At 45.3% G+C, this 16,569-nt stretch overlaps 1 protein-coding gene across 1 annotated transcript in view; it reads left to right on the top strand.

Moving 5' to 3' along the window:
- Positions 1-16,569, top strand: part of LOC115142937 (pleckstrin homology domain-containing family A member 6-like) — a 180,060-nt gene that overhangs the window by 22,718 nt on the left and 140,773 nt on the right. The window lies entirely within an intron of this gene.

Raw genomic sequence — 16,569 nt, 5'->3', positions numbered from 1 at the left:
CACTGTGGCCCTATCCGACGATACCCCCGGACAGTGCCAAACAGGCAGGATATAACCCCACCCACTTTGCCAAAGCACAGCCCCCACATCACTAGAGGGATATCTTCAACCACCAACCTACTACCCTGAGACAAGGCCGAGTATAGCCCACGAAGATCTCCCCCACGGCACGAACCCGAGGGGGGCGCCAACCCGGACAGAAAGATCTCGTCAGTGTACTGCAGTAAGCCAGTGACTCTGCTCCTGTAATAGGTTTAGAGGCAGAGAATCCCAGTGGAGAGAGGGGAACCGGCCAGGCAGAGACAGCAAGGGTGGTTTCATCGCTCCAGTGCCTTTCTGTTCACCTTCACACCCCTGGGCCAGACTACACTCAATCATAGGACCATAGGAGTCTTCAATAAAGACATAGGCAGACCATTCCTTAAAAACTGAGCTGTATAGGAGAAAGCCCTGCCGCTAGCTGTTTGCTTAGATATTATAGGAACAGTAAGGAGGCCTGCGTCTTGTGACCGTAGTGTACGTGTAGGAGCAAGCCCATGTAATGCTTTGTAGGTTAGCAGTAAAACCTTGAAATGAGCCCTAGACTAAACAGGAAGCTAGTGTAGAGTGGCTAGCACTGGAGTAATATGATACAATTTTGGGGTTCTAGTCAAGATTCTAGCAGCCGTGTTTAGCACTAACGTAAGTTTATTTAGTGCGTTATCCGGGTAGCCAGAAAGTAGAGCATTGCCAGTAGGAATTTTTGCAATGTTACAAAGACGGAAAAAAGCTGTCCTTGAAATATTCTTGATATGTTTGTTAAAAAAGAGATCAGGGTCCAGAGTAACGCCGAGGTCCTCCATAGTTTCATTTGAGACGACTGTACAACCATCAAGATTAATTGTCAGATCCAACAGAAGATCTCTTTATTTCTTGGAACCTAGAACTAGCATCTCTGTTTTGTCCAAGTTTAAAAGTAAAACATTTCCCACCATCCAGTTCCTTATGTCTGAAATACAGGCTTCCAGGGAGGGCAATTTTGGGGCTTCACCATGTTTCATCGAAATGTACAGCTGTGTATCGTCCACATAGCAGTGACAATTAACATTATGTTTCCAAATGACATCACCAAGATGTAAAATATATAGTGAAAACAATAGTGGTCCTAAAACGGAACCTCGAGGAACACCGAAATGTACAGTTGATTTGTCAGAAGACAAACCATCCACAGAGACAAACTGATTTCTTTCCGACGGAGAAGATCTAAACCAAGCCAGAACTTGTCTGTGTAGACCAATTTGGGTTTCCAATTTGGTTTTCTTCCCTCGGCTATGATCGCAGGCTTATGCATTGTCATTGGCTGTGATTTAGGGTTCAGCCAGGAGTTGATGGACAGACGGAAGAGCGAAGGAAATGGTAGGAGGGACGACCCAGCTTCAAGTGGTTTCATATTTCACATCCTACGTCACACAGGCTCAGTGTCAGTGGAAACCAGGGCTATTGCTCAATGCAAGCCACTTCGATTAACGGTGTCCACAGATCGATTTATAAGTGAAAATGTCAGTCGGAACTGGTACCAGAACCACGAATGTCCCATAAACAGGGTCTGTATGTCACTCTGGATAAGAGCGTCTGCACATTTATTATTATTTTTTATGTAATGGGGTTCCTAATAATATACCAAATATCAACTACTGTAAGCCTACTGGGGGAAGTGGTCAGATACTGAACATTATGGTTTGCGTGGTCACATCGAATCCGCTTACAGGACAAATTCATTGTAATTCATTGAAATCAAATCAGATATTTCTGGAACCTATCAGTCCCGACTTTCAGTGCTGACTGTGATTGTCTGCTACCCAATACCGTCTGGATTGTGTAACTTAATTACTTCAGCTGATAGCGATGATGATGGGTTAACGTGACCAATCCTGAGTCTTCCTGTTAGAACACGGTTTAGGAGGACGCTATTAAGTAGAGTCTCTGAGATATGTATTTGTTGTTTAGCCTCAGGCCTTATAAAGGGTTTAATTGGCATGCAAAATAATTCAACACACACACACACACACACACACACACACACACACACACACACACACACACACACACACACACACACACACACACACACACACACACTGTTTGAATGCAGTGGATTGTGAAATCTGATGCTGCCCTTGCGTCTGTTTTCATTCCCTGCGCTCCACATTATGTGACCCAGGCCTCTCCCTCCTTGACCCTGCGTCTCCACTCATCAGGGGTCTTGTGTTTGGGCTCTGTTGTGGTGCGATCCCCTTTCACTGTATCTGTACCCAGTCTGTTGATTTCTTTGCTGTGTGAGAGTTTAGGCACGGTGGTCCATTAGGTGTAGTGTAGGTGCAGGGTATCTAATTGCCTTCCCATCATGACACTGTTTCATGTGAGACATCTGCCGTGAGGGAAATCGAATCTCTATCTTTAGTTTGAGATGCATCATTCAGTCTTTCATTTTAAACTGAAATATGTTTGTTTGTTCAACAGTGTCATCTAGGAACTAATCCCACCCTTCCCTCCACACACACACACACACACACACACACACACTTGCTTAGGGAGTGAAGCAGTGAGACCCAGCTTACTGACACTTGATTAGTAGTTTCAAGTTTTAATGCCACGTGCACAAGTACAGTGAAATGCCTTTCTTGCGAGTTCCAGACCCAGCAATGCAGTAATCAATGTAAATGTAGTACTAAAAAAACAACATGAGGCAGAACCCCAACCTACAGTTTTTTTACAATCACTTTGGCACTAATTGTAATGGATTTCCTCTTCTGAGGAGGAGTAGGAGAGATCGGACCAATGCGCAGCGTGGTACGTATCCATAATGTCTTTTAATGAGAATGAATGCAAAATACAAAAAGCACAAGAGAATCAAAATGAAAACAGAAACAGTCCCGAATGGTGCAAACACTGAAACGGAAAATATTCACCCACCAATCACAGGTGGGAAAAGGCTACCTAAGTTTGATTCTCAATCAGAGACAACGAACGACACCTGCGTCTGATTGAGAACCATACCAGGCCAAACACATAAACACAACCTAGAAAAACGAACATAGACTGCCCACCCCAACTCACGCCCTGACCATACTAACACAAAGACAAAATAAAGGAACTAGGTTCAGAACTTGACACTAATTTCAGGACTCTTGACACAAAACTCACAATCATTGAACAAAATGCACATTTTTCAAAAGTCTAACACTTTTTCCAATTGCTTGGATACAATACACAAAGATAAGACCATTTGTTCATTGAACTTTAAATCACCTATTCAAAATGACACAGCTAAACATCAAAGTATTACCATTTCAAAATGTAATTCACGCATTAAATCTGAGATGACTGTCTATTCCTTTCATTACAATGATCTAACTATCAATTGATACAACTGCTCAAAATGATAAATGACTGTTGCATTACTCTTGATGCATAGTTTTATGAAAACTGACTAACAATATTCCATGTTTAGATCATAAAAGTTTCAGGATAACGAGATCCATAGACACCAATTACCGTGGAACATGAACCAATTGGACTACATTATCTATGGATGTAATATTTCATCATCATTCTTTTTCAGACACTGTTTCTATGGTCACATGTACCACTTTTCCAGACCATGTTTTCAGATTTGACATTACTGTACACTCACCGGCCACTTTATTAGGTACACCTATCTAGTACTGGGTAGGACCCCCTTTTGCTTCCACAACAGCCTGAATTATTTACGGTGTTGTACGTTAAGAGATGCCATTCTGTACACCACTGTTTTAAACAGCTGTTATTTGAGCATTTGTGGCCTTTCTGTTAGCTTGAGTGCGTCTGGACATTCTCCTCTGACCTCTCTCATTAACCAGGTGTTTTGCCCACAGAACTGCCGCTCACTGAATGTGTTTTGTTTATCGCACCATTCTCTATCAACTCTAGAGACGGTAGTGTGTAAAAATCCCAGGAAGGCAGTTGTTTCTGAGATGCTGGAATCACCATGTGTGGCATCAACAATCATACCACGGTCAAAGTTGCTTAAGATTACTCATCTTGCCCATTCTAATGTTTGGTCGAACAACATCTAAAGCTCTCTACTCTATATACTCTATATATTGAGTTGCAGGCAGCCACATGATTCGCTGTTCGAATGTAACCTTCCTTGATGAGCTAAATCAGGTCTGTAGAGCTGATGGCATGACCTATGTCATTGTGTGGGATAATGTCAGGTTCCACCATGCTCAAATGGTTGAAGCATGGTTTCAGGCCCAACCACAATTTACCACCCTGTACTTACCCCCATACTCTCCTTTCCTAAAACCAGATTGAGGAATTTTTCTCCACATGGAGGTGGAAGGTATATGATCCCTCACGAACAAGCCGCCCTTCTCCAGGCCATGGATGACGCATGCAATGACATCACGGCAGACCAGTGTCAGGCCTGGATTCTCCATGCCCGAAGATTCTTCCCAAGATATTTGGCTAATGAAAACATCCATTGTGATGTGAATGAGAACTTGTGGCCAAATCCACAAGACAGAGTTGATGGAAATATAGAAGTACAGTAATCAATCTTTTGTTTTTTTACAGTAAGCCAGGTGAGGAACACTGCAGTGATGTTTTACAGTAAGCCAGGTGAGGAACACTGCAGTGATGTTTTACAGTAAGCCAGGTGAGGAACACTGCAGTGATGTTTTACAGTAAGCCAGGTGAGGAACACTGTGGTGATGTTTTACAGTAAGCCAGGTGAGGAACACTGCAGTTGATGTTTTACTGTAGTTTTTTTCTTTTTTTGTAGCTAATTATTTTTGCTTTGATTCAAAGAAACCTATGTTGTGATTTTATTGTATTTCATCAATACATTTCATATTTTGTTCAATGATTCCACTGTGTCTGTAGTATTCTCTCTACTAGTCCTTTTACAGTGATGTATTTACGTGTAGTAGCATAATGAAACATGTATCACATATTTTGTACTACAATATTTAATGATTGTACGAACAACTACACAGTGAAACTATCTTGTGTGTGGGTGATCGAAATGAATGTTCCTATGGTATTTCATGATAAATGAGTTATTTGAACCAATGATTCTGCAAGTGCAAGGTTTCTTTAAAGATATGAATGCACAATGCAATGTTTTGAACATTGGAAGCCTGTGTTACAAGTGATGAGCATTTTGAGTTTTGTGTCTAGAGTTTTGAAAAATGACCACAAGGTTCTGAAATTAGTGCCAAAGTGATTGTAAAAAAAACTGTAAATAAAAATACACGAGAAAGTAAGTAAGCTATTTACAGGGTCAGTTCCAGTAATATATTTACACTGTGCAGGGAGATATGTATAGGGCTAAGGTGGCTGGTCATCAGGATATACTGTATGATTAACAGAGTAGTAGCAGCGTAGGTATGTGCATATTTTGTGTGTGAGTGTGTGTGTGTGTGTGTGCGCGCGCTTGTGTGCATGCGCGTGTGTGCGTGCGTGCGTGCGTGCGTGCGTGCGTGCGTGCGTGCGTGCGTGCGTGTGTGTAGGGCCCTGTGAGTGTGCATAGACAGTGCAAAAATCAAATATAATGGAAAACTCAGATAGTCTGTGTAGCCATTTTGTTAACTATATTGGTCTGTTGGTGTCAGACTTGATGCACCGGTACTGCTTGCCGTGCAGTGAGAACAGTCTATGGCTTGGGTAGCTGGAGTCTTTAACGATTTTTCGGGCCTTCCTTTCACACCGCCTGATATAGAAGTCCTGGATGGCAGGGAGCTCGGCCCTAGTGATGTACTGGGCTGTTCGCACCACCCTCTGTAGCGCCATGCAATCGAGGACGGTGCTATTGCCATACCCAGCAGTGATGCAGCCAGTCAAGACGCTCTCAGTGGTACAAACGTAGCACTTTTTGAGGATTTGAAGGCCCATGGCAAACCTTTTCAACCTCCTGAGGGGGAAGAGGAACTGTCGCGCGTCTTCATAACTGTGTGGAACATTTTACGTCCTTAGTGATTTGAAAACCGAGGAACTTGAAGCTCTTGACCTGCTCCATTTCTGCCAATGAGCTGATTGTTTCCTGTAGTCCACAATCATCCTCATCATCGCAGGTGATCAGGCCTACCACTGTTGCATCTTCAGTGAACTTGATGATGGTGTTGGAGTCGTGCGTGGCCACGCAGTCGTGGGGGAGCAGGGAGTACAGGATGGGACTAAGCACACACCCCGGTGGGGCCCCCGTGTTGAGGGTCAGTGTGGCAGAGGTGATGTTGCCTACCATCACCACCTGGGGTCGAACCCGTCAGGAAGTCAGAGGGAGGTGTTCAGTCCTTAGTGCTTAGCAATTAACCAAAATGTTGGTTATTTTTAGTTTTTTAACAACTAATTGACCGACGTCATTAAATTATTTGCATTCCATTTAATTTCTTCTGTGAGCTCAATGCTCATATTGCGCTGTATTTCTCTAGAGATAAATCGACTTTACTTGACACCCAGCGACCATGTCAAAACGTGTTATGATACTGGGTGTCAAGTAAAGTGCTACTGATGAATTAGATCATGCCCAAACTGTGCAATGTAGTAGGGAGTTGTAGTTTCCAACAGGCCAATGTTCTACATAGTTTAGTGCAGAAAACATGATCATTAACCACAATGACCATAATCCATTGGGTGGCTACTTGTCCAGTCTGTTTATTTTATGACTGCTACATGAGAGAAAAAAACGAATGAGGGATCAAGAGGGGACACATCGAGAGCAGTTGCATCGCGGGGTATTGGTATTCAGCAATCATAAAAGTATGTCTTATTTACATAACTACTAACAGAGTCATTTTGTCAGACAGCATAAGAAGCAGCTCTATAGAGATGAGATGATGACTTATTAAATAGTCAAGCAAATGTAATATACACAGCAACTGAAATATTTGATTGAAGTCAAGTTATGTGAATAACTGATGGTTCATAAAGTGATGAGCAGTACTTGGGCAGTCACTGCCATCATGGGACTTTTAATAATTGTTTTATTCTGTGTTGTTCCAGCATTCAACCCACATTATGCGTGGCGCATTTAACGTTAAAACAAATAACAGATAACCCAAATCAAAAGAACTAGCACTAATCGCTCAGCACTGTCAGTCCTAGGGTCCTAAGCTTGGTGACAAAACTTGGAGGGGACTATGGTGTTGAACGCTGAGCTGCAGTCGATGAACAGCATTCTCACATAGGTATTCCTCTTATCGAAGTGAGTGAGGGCCGTGTGGAGTGCAGTTGAGATTGTGTCGTCTATGGATCTGTTGGGGCCATATGCAAAGTGAGGTGTCTGGGATGATGGAGTTGATGTGGGCCATAACCAGCCTCTCAAAGCACTTCATGATTACATATGTGAGTGCTACAGTCATTTAAGCAATAAGGCCCGAGGGGCTGTGGTATATGTCCAATATATCATGGCAAAGGGCTGTTCTTAGGCAAGACACAACGCAGAGTTATATTGGCCATGTACCAAACCCCCCCAAGGTGCCTTATTGCTATTATAAACTGGTTACCCAATGTAATTAGAACAGTAAAATGTTTTGTCATACCTGTGCTATACGGTCTGATTTACCACGGCTGTCAGCCAATCAACATTCAGGGCTCGAACCCCCCAGGTTATAATGTGGCATGAAGCCTTAGAGTTACTGGGAACAGGAATGATGGTGGTCATCTTAAAATCATGTGGGAATTACAGACTGGGACAAGGAGAGGTTGAAAATAACTATGAATATGCCTCCCAGCTGTTCTGCGCGTGCTCTGAGAAAGCGCCCTGGAATACCGTCGGGGGTGCCTTGCGAGGGTTGACCTGATTAAAGACCTTTCTCATGGTCGGTCTTGGAGTGAGAGATCACCTCGTCCTCTTGGTCGGTGGCGGCCCTCACATCAGTCTCGATTTTGGGACTGTCAAAGCGTGCATTAAAATGCATTGAGTTAATCTGGTAACTCATTGGGCAGATCATGGCTGGCGGAGGAGAGAAAGATAGGGAGAGATAGAGATCGAAGGGACAGTAAAACAGCACTGCCGACTTGGCAATAACATTTAATCATCCCCCTCTCATCCTGCCTGAATCCTCTGCTCTACTTCCACACCTGCTCAGTCCCTTCTATCTTCCTTTTTCACTCTATGCTGTCCTCTCCTCTTCTTGTTACTAGGCAGAAAGGAAGACTATGTAACATGTAATAATGTAATAACACGTGTGTAAAGTTTGGGGCCAGTCAGTCAGCAGCCTTAGAGGGGTTTATATCTATGAGTGGAACCATGCCCTTAATCCATCTTTCTCTCCCAATCTCTCTCTCCTCTCTCTCTCGCTCTCCTTCTCTCTCTCTCCTCTCTCTCTCCTTCTCTCTCCCCCTTCTCTCTCCCTTGCTGGCCTACTGTGATTGCGTGCCCAGTGCAGTAATCGCTTCAGAGGAGCTGCCATGACGGAGGACTCAGGGTCTGGTTGACTGGGAGGCAGGGATCCTTCTGACTGGATGCTGATCAAGCCTGCAAATGCCAACCCTTTAACTCCAATGAAGCGACAGGATTAAAGTTGAAAGTCATGACTGAAGAATGATAGCCCTATGGCTGTGTGCGTGTGCGCGTTTTGGAGTCTTATATCCTGCAGTTCTGTGTAGTTCTGGAGGGGGGAGGGCTGGGAAGTGTAGTTTCTTGAGGGGATTGCGGGCTTGTAAATAGCATCGCTCATTACCCTACAGCCCCCAGTGAGGCTAAGAGATGGAGAGAGAAAAGAGGAGTAGAGGATAGAGGAAAAGGGGAGATGGTTCCATAGAAACTGAGTAGGGAACAGAGGGATAAAAAGAGTAACACATTGGGAGAGAGGCATACAGAGAGACCGGGAAAGACAGATGGAGGAGGAGAGAGCAAGAGAGAGACAGGGAAAGGGAGGTGGATAGAGAGAGAGCCAGAGAGAAAGAGAGAGGAACGTGAGAGAGGGAGAGAGAAGGAAAGAGCGAGTGATAGAGGGCGAGGGACAGGGTAACGGCACTATTAATAGGATGGGAACTGTTGGCAGTGTGTCTCTCAGGACATGACGGTGCTGCCAAACATCTTCCCAGAAGAGCTTTCTCTGCTGGGTCGCTGGGGTCAGCACGGCATAACCGCCAGAGGACCGCCCTGTCCTGTCTCACCCTCTCTCCTGCCATGCTAGATACTCTCTTTCACCTCCCCCACTATCTGGCTCCCTCTTTTCTTTCTCTTATGTTTTTCCTCCCTCTCTCTCCATCTTTTCTATTTCTTTCCCTATTCTGTTCTCTTCCCCTTTCCATGTATTCATCTCTCTTCCTCTCCCATCTCCTCAGTCCCTCTCGTTCTTTCCCTTCTGTCTTTTACTCTCCCTTGTCACCCTCTCTCCCTCACCCTCTCTCCCTCACTCTCTTTAAACCTCCTGTTTAATCCAGTTGTATCCCGTCCATCCTGCCTCAGTGTTGTGGGAAAGGCAGGGAGGCAGTTCAGCCTTTCCTTCCCCGTGTTTGAGGCCGTATCTGTCCCCCTGTGTAAATGTCAATCCAGAAATACACATCAGACATGGGCTTGCCTCACTTAGGGATGGAGAGATGTAGGGATGGAGACATGGAGGGATGGAGAGATGTAGGGATGGAGACATGGAGAGATGTAGGGATGGAGACATGGGGAGATGTAGGGATGGAGAGATGGAGGGATGGAGAGATGGAGAGATGTAGGGATGGAGAGATGTAGGGATGGAGACATGGAGAGATGGAGGGATGGAGAGATGTAGGGATGGAGACATGGAGAGATGGAGAGATGGAGGGATGGAGAGATGGAGAGATGTAGGGATGGAGACATGGAGAGATAGAGAGATGGAGACATGGAGGGATGAAGAGATGTAGGGATGGAGAGATGGAGGGATGGAAAGATGGAGGGATGTTGAGATGGAGGGATAGAAATATATAGGGATGGTGAGATGGAGGGATGGAAAGATGGAGGGATGGAAAGATGGAGAGATGGAGGGATGGAAAGATGTAGGGACGGAGAGATGGATGGAAAGATGGAGGATGGATGGATGGATGGATGGAAAGATGTATGGTGAGATGGAGAGATGGAGAGATGGATGGAAAGATGGAGGGATGTTGAGATGGAGGGATGTTGAGATGTAGGGATGGTGAGATGGAGGGATGGAAAGATGTAGGGATGGTGAGATGGAGGGATGGAGAGATGGATGGAAAGATGATGGGATGGTGAGATGGGGGGATGGAGGGATGGTGAGATGGAGGGATGGACAGATGTAGGGATGGTGAGATGTAGGGATGGAAAGATGGAGGGATGGTGATATGGAGGGATGGAGAGATGTAGGGATGGTGAGATGGAGAGATGGTGAGATGGAGGGATGGAGAGATGGATGGAAAGATGATGGGATGGAGGGATGGAGAGATGGAGGGATGGAGAGATGGATGGAAAGATGATGGGATGGAGGGATGGAGAGATGGAGAGATGGAAAGATGTAGGGATGGTGAAATGGAGGGATAATGAGATGGAGGGATGTAGAGATGGTGAGATGGAGGGATGGAAAGATGGAGGGGTGGAAAGAGATGTAGAGATGGTGAAATGGAGGGATAATGAGATGGAGGGATGTAGAGATGGTGAGATGGAGGGATGGAAAGATGGAGGGGTGGAGAGATGGAGGGATGGAGAGATGGAGGGATGGAGAGATGGTGAGATGGAGGGATGGAAAGATGTAGGGATGGTGAGATGGAGGGATGGAAAGATGTAGGGATGGTGAGGAGAGATGTAGAGATGGTGAGATGGAGGGATGGAAAGATGTAGGGATGGAAAGATGTAGGGATGGTGAGATGGAGGGATGTAGAGATGGAGGGCTGGTGAGATGGAGGGATGGAAAGATGTAGGGATGGTGAGATGGAGGGATGGTGAAATGGAGGGATGGAAAGATGTAGGGATGGTGAGGAGAGATGTAGAGATGGTGAGATGGAGGGATGTAGATATGGAGGGATGGTGAGATGGAGGGATGGAAAGATGTAGGGATGGAAAGATGTAGGGATGGAGAGATGTAGGGATGGAGAGATGTAGGGATGGAGAGATGTAGGAATGGAAAGCAGTAGGGATGGTGGATGGAGGGATGGAAAGATGGTGAGATAGATGTGTGGAGTCGTTTCAGCGGTCAGCGTTGTGTGATTGGCTCGTGAGACTCCCAGAGGAGCAAGTGAAAATAACCCAATCACACACACACATGCACATCACACGTCTGTCCCTGACAGCTGGACGCCCATATGGACATAAACATGGATGAGTGAACACACACACACACACACACACACAACACACACACACACCAGGTGGGGCAGTGTCAACACAATGCCTATCAGCGGGTGTGGTCTCTCCAGGGTGACGTCTGTTGCTTGGTAACTACACCCTGCTCATTAATATGTAGATTTATACACATCCCTCTGTGGCACTTTTGGCAAACACACACGTCAAAGTATTGCGTATAAACACCTTTTGCTTAATTAAGCATGTTTTCAGAATAGCCTGCAATAGACTTTGAACCAGGAAGATCATAAAAGTTTCCATCTGAGTCTGGACCCTTTTTACACCAGCAGTTGTCACAAAGTGCTTTACAGTTACCCGGTGTACAGTCCAAAGAGCAAGCCAAGCAGAAGCTAAAGCACAGCTGCCAGGACTAACTCCCTAGAACAAAGTAACCTAGGACGAAACCCAGAGAGGAACCCGGCTCAGAGGGGTGGCTCTATTACAGTACAGCAGAGGTACAGCAGTAGTACAGCAGTAGTACAGCAGTAGTGTAGCAGATGTACAGGGATGGGCAGTAGTGTAGCAGGAAACAGCAGTAGTGTAGAGTGGTACAGCAGTAGTACAGCAGTAGTGTAGCAGTAGTACAGCAGTAGTGTAGCAGTAGTACAGCAGTAGTACAGCAGTAGTGTAGCAGTAATACAGCAGTAGTGTAGCAGTAGTACAGCAGTAGTGTAGCAGTAGTACAGCAGTAGTACAGCAGTAGTGCAGCAGTAGTACAGCAGTAGTACAGCAGTAGTGTAGCAGTAGTGCAGCAGTAGTACAGCAGTAGTGTAACAGTAGTACAGCAGTTGTACAGCAGTAGTACAGCAGTAAACATGGATGTGTAGTGAAGCAGTACAGCAGTTGTACACAGTACACAGCAGTTGTACAGCAGTAGTGTAGCAGTACACAGCAGTAGTGTAGCAGTAGTACAGTAGTACAACAGTAGTGTAGCAGTATGTGTAGCAGTAATACAGCAGTAGTGTAGCAGTAGTGCAGCAGTAGTACAGCAGTAGTGACAGTCAGCAGTAGTGTAGCAGTAGTAAGCAGTAGTACAGCAGTGCTCAGTGTAGCAGTAGTGTATACAGTAGTACAGCAGTAGTGGCACTAGTGGCAGTAACAGCACGTAGCAGTAGTACAGCAGTATACAGCAGTAGTACAGCAGTAGTGTATCAGTAGTGTAGCAGTAGTACAGCAGTAGTACAGCAGCATGCAAGAATAGACAGTTGTACAGCAGGTAAGCAGTATACAGCAGTTTCAGTAGTGTACAGCAGTCTAGTGTAGCAGTAGTGTAGTGCAGTAGCATACAGCAGTAGTGTAGCAGTAGTGCAGCAGTAGTGCAGTAGTGTACAGTAGTACCGCAGTGTACAGTAGTACAAGTAGTACAGCAGTAGCAGTAAGCAGAAGCTACAGCACAGCTGCCAGCAGTAACAGCAGTAGTGTAGCAGTAGTACAGCAGTAGTACAACAGTAGTGTAGCAGTAGTGTAGCAGTAAACAGCAGTAGTGTAGCAGTAGTACAGCAGTAGTGTAGCAGTAGTACAGCAGTAGTACAGCAGTAGTGCAGCAGTAGTACAGCAGTAGTACAGCAGTAGTGTAGCAGTAGTGCAGCAGTAGTACAGCAGTAGTGTAACAGTAGTACAGCAGTTGTACAGCAGTAGTACAGCAGTAGTACAGCAGTAGTGTATCAGTAGTGTAGCAGTAATACAGCAGTAGTACAGCAGTTGTACAGCAGTAGTACAGCAGTAGTACAGCAGTAGTGTAGCAGTAGTACAGCAGTAGTACAACAGTAGTGTAGCAGTAGTGTAGCAGTAATACAGCAGTAGTGTAGCAGTAGTACAGCAGTAGTACAGCAGTAGTGTAGCAGTAGTACAGCAGTAGTGTAGCAGTAGTACAGCAGTAGTACAGCAGTAGCAGTAGTGTAGCAGTAATACAGCAGTAGTGTAGCAGTAGTACAGCAGTAGTGTAGCAGTAGTGCAGCAGTAGTACAGCAGTAGTGTAGCAGTAGTACAGCAGTTGTACAGCAGTAGTACAGCAGTAGTGTATCAGTAGTGTAGCAGTAATACAGCAGTAGTACAGCAGTTGTACAGCAGTAGTACAGCAGTAGTACAGCAGTAGTGTAGCAGTAGTACAGCAGTAGTACAACAGTAGTGTAGCAGTAGTGTAGCAGTAATACAGCAGTAGTGTAGCAGTAGTACAGCAGTAGTACAGCAGTAGTGTAGCAGTAGTACAGCAGTAGTGTAGCAGTAGTACAGCAGTAGTACAGCAGTAGCAGTAGTACAGCAGTAGTGTAGCAGTAGTACAGCAGTAGTGTAGCAGTAGTACAGCAGTAGTACAGCAGTAGTGCAGCAGTAGTACAGCAGTAGTACAGCAGTAGTGTAGCAGTAGTGCAGCAGTAGTACAGCAGTAGTGTAGCAGTAGTACAGCAGTTGTACAGCAGTAGTACAGCAGTAGTACAGCAGTAGTGTATCAGTAGTGTAGCAGTAGTACAGCAGTTGTACAGCAGTAGTACAGCAGTAGTACAGCAGTAGTGTAGCAGTAATACAGCAGTAGTACAGCAGTAGTGTAGCAGTAGTGTAGCAGTAGTACAGCAGTAGTACAGCAGTAGTACAGCAGTAGTGTAGCAGTAGTAGCAGTAGTACAGCAGTAGTGTAGCAGTAGTACAGCAGTAGTACAGCAGTAGTACAGCAGTAGTACAGCAGTAGTGTAGCAGTAGTACAGCAGTAGTGTAGCAGTAGTACAGCAGTAGCAGTAGTGCAGCAGTAGTGTAGCAGTAGTGTAGCAGTAGTACAGCAGTAGTGTAGCAGTAGTACAGCAGTAGTGCAGCAGTAGTACAGCAGTAGTGCAGCAGTAGTGTAGCAGTAGTACAGCAGTAGTGTAGTTGTAGTACAGCAGTAGTGTAGCAGTAGTACAGCAGTAGTGTAGTGTAGTACAGCAGTAGTACAGCAGTAGTGTAGCAGTAGTGTACAGCAGTAGTGTAGTGCAGCAGTAGTACAGCAGTAGTGTACAGCAGTAGTAGTGCAGCAGTAGTACAGCAGTAGTGTAGCAGTAGTACAGCAGTTGTACAGCAGTACAGCAGTAGTACAGCAGTAGTACAGCAGTAGTGTAGCAGTAGTACAGCAGTAGTGTACAGCAGTAGTACAGCAGTAGTGTAGCAGTAGTACAGCAGTAGTGTAGCAGTAGTGTAGCAGTAGTGTAGCAGTAGTACAGCAGTAGTGTAGCAGTAGTGCAGCAGTAGTGCAGCAGTTGTACAGCAGTAGTGTAGCAGTAGTGTAGCAGTAGTGTAGCAGTAGTAGTACAGCAGCAGTAGTAGTAGTAACAGTAGTAGTAGCAGTAGTGTAGCAGTAGTACAGCAGTAGTGTAGCAGTAGTACAGCAGTAGTGTAGCAGTAGTAGTACAGCAGTAGTGTAGCAGTAGTACAGCAGTAGTGTAGCAGTAGTGTAGCAGCAGCAGTAGTGTAGCAGTAGTACAGCAGTAGTGTAGCAGTAGTGTAGCAGTAGTACAGCAGTAGTGTAGCAGTAGTGTAGCAGTAGTACAACAGTAGTGTAGCAGTAGTACAGCAGTAGTGTAGCAGTAGTACAGCAGTAGTGTAGCAGTAGTGCAGCAGTAGTGTAGCAGTAGTACAGCAGTAGTACAGCAGTAGTGTAGCAGTAGTACAGCAGTAGTGTAGCAGTAGTACAGCAGTAGTGTAGCAGCAGTAGTAGTACAGCAGTAGTTGTACAGCAGTAGTGTAGTAGTAGTGTAGCAGTAGTGTAGCAGTAGTACAGCAGTAGTGTAGTAGTACAGCAGTAGTACAGCAGTAGTGTACAGCAGTAGTACAGCAGTAGTGTAGCAGTAGTGTAGCAGTAGCAGTAGTACAGCAGTAGTACAGCAGTAGTACAGCAGTAGTGCAGCAGTAGTGCAGCAGTAGTACAGCAGTAGTGTAGTGTAGCAGTAGTACAGCAGTAGTACAGCAGTAGTGTAGCAGTAGTACAGCAGTAGTGTAGCAGTAGTACAGCAGTAGTGTAGCAGTAGTACAGCAGTAGTGTAGCAGTAGTACAGCAGTTGTACAGCAGTAGTACAGCAGTAGTACAGCAGTAGTGTAGCAGTAGTGCAGCAGTAGTGTAGTAGTAGTACAGCAGTAGTGTAGCAGTAGTGCAGCAGTAGTGTAGCAGTAGTGTAGCAGTAGTACAGCAGTAGTGTAGCAGTAGTACAGCAGTAGTGTAGCAGTAGTACAGCAGTAGTGTACAGCAGTAGTACAGCAGTAGTGTAGCAGTAGTACAGCAGTAGTGTAGCAGTAGTACAGCAGTAGTGTAGCAGTAGTACAGCAGTAGTGTAGCAGCAACAGTAGTGTAGCAGTAGTACAGCAGTAGTGTAGCAGTAGTACAGCAGTTGTAGCAGTAGTACAGCAGTAGTACAGCAGTAGTACAGCAGTAGTGTAGCAGTAGTACAGCAGTAGTGCAGTAGTACAGCAGTAGTGTAGCAGTAGTGCAGCAGTAGCGTAGTAGTAGTACAGCAGTAGTGTAGCAGTAGTACAGCAGTAGTACAACAGTAGTACAGCAGTAGTACAGCAGTAGTGTAGCAGTAGTACAGCAGTAGTACAGCAGTAGTACAGCAGTAGTACAGCAGTAGCACAGCAGTAGTACAGAAGTAGTGTAGCAGTAGTACAGCAGTAGTACAGCAGTAGTGTAGCAGTAGTGGAGCAGTAGTACTGTAGTAGTACAGCAGTAGTACAGCAGTAATCCTCAGCAAAGCATCATCCTGCTCTCCCTCTAGGATCAGTCACTGTCTCAGACCACCTGAGACTGATCTACCCAGTATACTCTAGGGTTAGCTCAGGTTATCACACTCTCTATATCAATTTACCATCCTCTCCAATGAAGGTGCTTGAGCTGCAGGGATGGACGGGTATGTAAGGAGACAGGTTTGGACTGTTGTTGGGACTCAGAATCTGCCATAACTTGTCTTGTGGTAAGGGTGCGGTGGTATGGTTGTGAAATATGCTGTCCCCTATCAGAAGCCTGATAGCTAGGCTTATAGTTCCCTTTGCCCTTGGCTGCATCCCAAATGGCACCCTATTTTCTATATAGTACACTACATTTGACCAGGGCCTATAGGGCTCTACTCAAAAGTAGTGCACAGGTCTTTGTCATGAGCTATCAGGATTAAACCACACTAATGACTCTCACACACAGTCGTGCAATCCTTCAACTGTTCAGTGCCCACATCTAGAACAAGAGTGCTTTGAAAACAGACAAACAAACAAATATGAATAAAAGAGGATCAAGATCATTCGTTATTGGTCCTCTTTCAC

Source organism: Oncorhynchus nerka, linkage group LG15 (genome assembly GCF_034236695.1).
Source record: "Oncorhynchus nerka isolate Pitt River linkage group LG15, Oner_Uvic_2.0, whole genome shotgun sequence".
Taxonomy (NCBI): Eukaryota; Metazoa; Chordata; class Actinopteri; order Salmoniformes; family Salmonidae; genus Oncorhynchus; species Oncorhynchus nerka.
The sequence above is the reverse complement of the archived record's forward strand: the minus strand, read 5'-3'. Positions and strand labels throughout refer to the sequence as shown.